Here is a 6,455-nt window from a genome sequence, read left to right on the forward strand (position 1 = left end):
ACACATATATTTGAACGTTAATTTGAGCGGCTATCTAAACAAAGAAAACACAACAAGCTAAGGTGATGTATCAGTGAGAGTTATGACAATCCAATTCAAGGGATAACCATGACGAAATAGTGAAATACGTGAAAGGGCATCTTATTACTGAAATACACTAAAGGTTTGTTTTCTTTTTCTTTGCATTAATTAACCACGATGAGCAACGTAAATAAACAGTTAAACAAGAAAAAGTTGACTTGGGATATCTTGAATTCGTTCATAGACTTGCAGGAGAGGAAATAATATTAAATGTCATTAAAAACATCTATATTTATATCAGTATACTTTCACTAAAACTTGAACATTTTTTGTTTTTTAAAGTTATGTAAAATATCAGTGATAGTGTACTTTTTCTAAAATCTGGCTTTCTTTCCTACAGGTGCTGTAGCCCAGATCGAACTCAAAATACACGTATCAGAGTACCTGGTGTCATCTTCAAGTGCAATTTTGTTGTTCCATAATCAACACTTTGAAACTTCATTTTGTGAAGACTACTGAGTAATTCGACAGTATTTACATTTATACTCGTGCATTCGAAATGGATTACTTTCCGGCAGTTATTGATGGGATATAGATTATAATATGTGGTGCTTTGGGACTTGCTGAAAGTTAATAAAATTTGATATTTTTGTGATTGACATGGGGAAAACTCTGCAGCCGATTCAAATTATAAATGTTTATAATAAATATATAATTATATAAATATACATTTTGTATTTTTAATTTAAAAATTCTTTAATAAAGCCTTTTAGAAATAGTCAATGAAGTTTTGATATTAAATTGTTAGCTTAATATTTTTTCTTAATAATTTTGAATATTAAAAGTTTGTTATCTATGTGTAGGTTATAAATTATGTGTCATTTTGACTGAATTGTTGAGACTAATCAAATCTATTGTTCCATATCCTACATTATTTGTGTAAATTAAGTACATGTACATCGCACAGTGTCTATTGTATTGTATAATTAAATACATATCCAAACGTTCAGAGTCTTTATGGAAAATAATTTAATATCGGTTACATATTTTGAAAATTTTGACAATTATGCGCATTGAAAAGATATATACTTTCTGTGCCTACATTTACGAGAGTGTTTTGTTTTTCTGCAGGTACAAATTATGCTTATGATGTGTTTAGATATTAAACACTTCTGCTGTTACGTGTTTAGAATTTAAACGCTTGTGTTTATGTGTTTAGATATGTTTAATTTCTAAGCACACAATTGTTTAAATTCTAAACACTTTCTAAGACATGTTTAGAAATTTTACATGTTTAGGAATTAAACATATAAAAAAGGAGGTGACAAGAAAGTGTTTAGAAAAGTGTTTGAATTGTAAACACATTTCTTACAGTGTAAGCCCGAAATAGAGGAGACAGACCAGATCTGTAAACAGCGAGAAGAAATGTGGAATTGACTAATAGCTTTTTTTAATGTGTTTTATAGAGTAGGATTTCCCTCAAAGCCAGCTTCCCCCTCCCCTCCTAGAGTAAGAATTCCCCAAGGAGAAATCTTACCTCAGAGCTAAATCCCCCCCCCTTTTTTTTTACCAGAGAAGGATTTTAAACTACCTTATAAAAACTAAATTGTCAGATCGGAGCCTTTATATTTAATCCACTTTGACAATATTTTGGCTAATTAACTGATTGATGGGAAATGAGTGAATCATAAATTCATTTATTAAAGTATATGAATTCTAACTCGAAAATAGGACCGAACATGAAAAAAGAAGACATTGACACGTTGTCAGAATGGATTAAATGTATCAGATGTATGTTAAAAATCTCGCATCAAGCGATTGAGGGGCATTATGAAAACCATCTATCCTTCTGTGTTCAATATAGTGTTCAATAATTCAGAAATGAAAAAAAAGAATTAGGTAGATTAAACGATCAGTTTGTACTGGTCTCAGCTGACAAAGCAGGTAACAAAATTGTCTTTAATAGTTTGTAAGGCTCAATAATTTAATTGTATTTTAGAGGAAATGGGATTTAGTTCTGCAAGTGGTTATCCAACTTATACCCATAGCTCCCTTTCCAAGGAGAAAATTCTTCAAAATTATATATATATATATATATATATATATATATATATATATATATATATATATATATATATATATATATATATATATATATATATATATATATATATATATATATATATATATATATATATATATATATATATATGTCAGTTTTAAATATAAATATCCCCAACAATCAAAATGAATTTGAATTACCATACCTATACTGGATTTCAGAACTTTAAAAAAAAACTTTACAAAGATGCATAGCAGGTTCCAGTAAATGTTCTACCAAGCCCCTTTCGTCACTCCTCACTAAAATATAAACAGCATTGAAGGAGAAACTTTAGGAGTACTTTACAACAATATATTCGAGAAGTGGTGTAAATCAGATGTGGATACTTAAAAAATCCAAGGAACTTTTAGAAAATTTGAAATTACAAAATTTTACCAGAATCAAGAACACGTTATACAACCATTCCCCACGTTAAATTAAAGTCCAGGCTTTTTGTCATCATTGAAAGCTGCTTTTTCAATAAAAATGGAACTCGTAAATTTACTTACAACTCTGTACCTTGTCATTTGTAACATTATTTTGTTAAAAACATTCTGATTGTCTGATTGTACACACAAGTACTCTGAAATTGACATTAAAAGGATGCTTGAGTTTCTGCTTGACAACATCTATGTGGTTTTTGGAAATCGGGTCTTCCAACAATCTATCTGATTTCCCATATGTGCCAATGGCTCCCCGTTATTAGCAGGCCTACTTTTGTATTCATATGAAGCATAATTTGTTCAAAATCTTATATACATGAGAAAAGAAAACACTACTCGACATTTAGATATATTGACGACGTATATATGAATTAACAAAAGTTACTTCCATTAATTCATATGTTGACTCGATATATCCCATTGAGCTTGAAATGAAAGATATCACAGGGTCTGACACATCTGTTTCATATTTGGATATTTTACTAGAAAAAGACGTTAATGGTAACCTGACAACAAAGAAACGTCGTGACTTTAACTTTTCAATGGTCAACTTCCCTCACTTATGTAGCAATATACCCTTATCACCTGCATATGGGGTTTATATCTCTCAGTTGATTCGATACATATGGCATGTCAAACGTTGCAATATTCGATCTTTTCCATTTGTATTGTATAATTTTCCATTTATATTCTACAATTCTCCATTTATATTCTATAATTTTCCATTTGTATTGTATAATGTTTATTTGTATTCTATAATTTTCTATTTGTATTCTATAATTTTTCATTTGTATTGTAAAATTTTTATTTGTATTCTATAATATTTCATTTGTATTGTATATTTTTTCATTTGTACTGTATATTTTTTATTTGCATTGTATAACTTTCCATTTGTATTCAATAATTTTTCATTTATGTTGTATAATTTTTCATTTGTATTGTATAATTTTTATTTGTATTCTATAATTTTCCATTTGTATTGTATAATTTTCCATTTGTATTGTATAATTTTCCATTTGTATTGTATAAATTTCCATTTGTATTCTATAATTTTACAATACAAATGAGAAATTATACAATACAAATGGAAAATTATACAATACAAATGGAAAATTATACAATACAAATAAAACTTATACAATACAAATGAAAAATTAAAGAATACAAATTGAAAATTATACAATACAAATAAAAATTATACAATACAAATAAAAATTATACAATACAAATAAAAAATTATACAATAAAAATGAAGAATTATTGAATACAAATGAAAAATATAGAATACAAATAAAAATTTTACCATGCAAATGAAAAATTAAAGAATACAAATGAAAAATTATAGAATACAAATGGAAACTTTTACAATACAAATGGAAAATTATACAATACAAATAGAAAATTATACAATACAAATGGAAAAGATCGAATATTGCAACATTTGACATGCCATAGATACACAAGAGCATGCTCTACGTACGAACAATTTCTAAAACGAGGCAAGCTACTGACATTAAACAAGTTGATGAAACAAGAATATTAACAGTCTCGTTTGAAGTTATCATTTTGCAAGTTCTATAGTCGATACAATGACCTTGTCAGCAAATACAATCCATCATTAAGGACGACGGACCTAATTTAAAATTCGTGCCACTGCGCAGAAAACCGCGCATATGCCTTGAATCAAATTGATTTAATTATGTATTGCAAAAGATGAAAAAAAAATATACATTTTTAATTCTTTTAAAGATATTCAATCTCAAAAAATATTGTAAATATTTCGATTTATATTCATTTGTTGATTTTTTAAATAAATGATTCATTTGGCCAAGGTATTTTCATTGAAAATTTCTCCCAAAATGTGCCCTATACACCTGAGTTTGACATGCCCCCCTGAAAAAATCTAAACCGATGACCCATTAATGTTTTTGCATAATTTGCTGGTAAATTGTCTTGTTAACATTGTCCTTTAATATGAATAAAACTTCTATTGCAGAATTTTTTTCAATGATCAATCTTATACCCTACACTAGCAATTCCCAATTACTTCCTATAGTAATTATCGGTATGCCTTTTTTAAATAGTGTGTGAGAAAAACCTAAACTTTATATTATCGATCAGTTCCACATACCATCTTTTGAGCATTTGAGTCGGGCAGATCTTTAGTCAGTCGGGATGCTCGTAAAAGCAACATCAAACAAACGAAACAAATTAATATGAACAAGTTATTCTAGAAAAAAAACAGACAGAGGAAGAAACATTATAATTCCATAGATGTTTCGCTTTTCATCTAGCCAATAATATGCTTTAGAATAATTATTTAAATGAGGGGGATCTCTTGGGGAAACGCACTCTATAAATAAACCCTCCAGAATTTTGGATCTGGTTTGGAGTTTTCATGGGGAAATTCTACCCCATTGCCTTTTCTTGTGGGGGAAATCCTACTCTGAATCCTATTTTCCGGGGGGGGATCATACATTAAAAGCAGCTAGCTTTCAGAGGGAATTTTATGGGAGAAAACCCTCTCTACAAGATCGGTGGCAGTGAAATACTAGTATAAATTAAACTATACCATAGGACAACAGAACCACTTTAAGAAGTGGGACAAAGTACAATAGTGGTACAAAAGTGTACAATAGTGGGATGGGACTCACTTATTACATATACAAGAGTGGGACTAAGATATTTCATTTACATGAGTGAGACTTAGTTATTAAATGAAATATGGAGATAACGAACAGTAATCAAGCTCAAAAGTCCATTGAAACAATACAAGTCGGGAGCAGAGCAAACACGGACCTCTAAAAGTATCAGAGGTCTAAAAGGATCAGGTGCCATGGAGAAGTAAGCAGCCTTTGTCAACCGTTTATCTCCGCCGTGTGCTTCTTGTCAAGATGGGGCAAACGGAAAAATCCTCAGACTTTTTGCGCCCATCTGAATTCCTGCAGATTGTTGGAAGAAATGGTCTCCAAAGACTACGTAGATATTGTCAATGAGGAACTCCAGCATCTTTTTAATATCAATTTCAGAGTACTGTTTGTACAATCAGAATGATTTTTAGCAAAGTAATCTAATAGATGACCATTCAAAAGCTAAGAAAATTTCCGAGTTCCATTAGTATTGAGGAAGCAGTTGTCTGGTGATATCAGAAAGCCTGCTCTTTAATTTAGCGTAAGGAATGTTTGTTTAATATGTGGAAAAAGTTGTATGTTTTGATGCTACTGATGTTTGAAAAGTTTAGAGATTTTAATTTTTCCAAACGTTTTTTGGAGTATTTTAAATCCACATTTGATTTAAACCACTGCTTGGATATGTTTTAACACAATAAGCTTAGTAAGTTTCTACTTCACAGCAGTTAATATATTGGTTAGGAGTAAGCTTGGATAGAGGTTAAGCTGAACATTTTTTTGGACCTTGCAATATTTCTTTGTAAGGATTTTTAAGAAGTTTTGGAATTCAGTATAGATACGATAAATCCGACTCACGTTCATTGACTGCAGTCTTAAACGTGATTTAAACTGATAGGTGATTTTAAAGAATTTCATCCTTTGAAGGGGAACTGTGAGTATAGGTTTGGATTACCAGATGTGGAATTAAAACTAAGTTTTTCTGAAATACAGTTGTAATAATGAGCCTTGCAAACAAAAACTATATTGTTACAAGCTTTGTCAGCACATATATTTTTATGTAGTCTTTATTTCTTTCATCACTTCCAGTCTACTGAAAACAAAAGGATTTTGCCCTTAATTTTCTAGTGCGATTTTTTAAAGAAAGTGTACAAGAGTAGGATGACTAGCCACAAAATGTGAATTTGGGACTTGGATATTATTTAAAACGGTGAAACTACAAAAGTGGGATTGAGACTTTCAACGTACAAGAGTGGTTCTACG

The sequence above is a fragment of the Saccostrea echinata genome, unplaced genomic scaffold (genome assembly GCF_033153115.1).
Source record: "Saccostrea echinata isolate AGI-Se365-2 ecotype Australia unplaced genomic scaffold, CSIRO_AGI_Sech_v1 ptg000023l, whole genome shotgun sequence".
In the NCBI taxonomy this organism is placed as follows: Eukaryota; Metazoa; Mollusca; class Bivalvia; order Ostreida; family Ostreidae; genus Saccostrea; species Saccostrea echinata.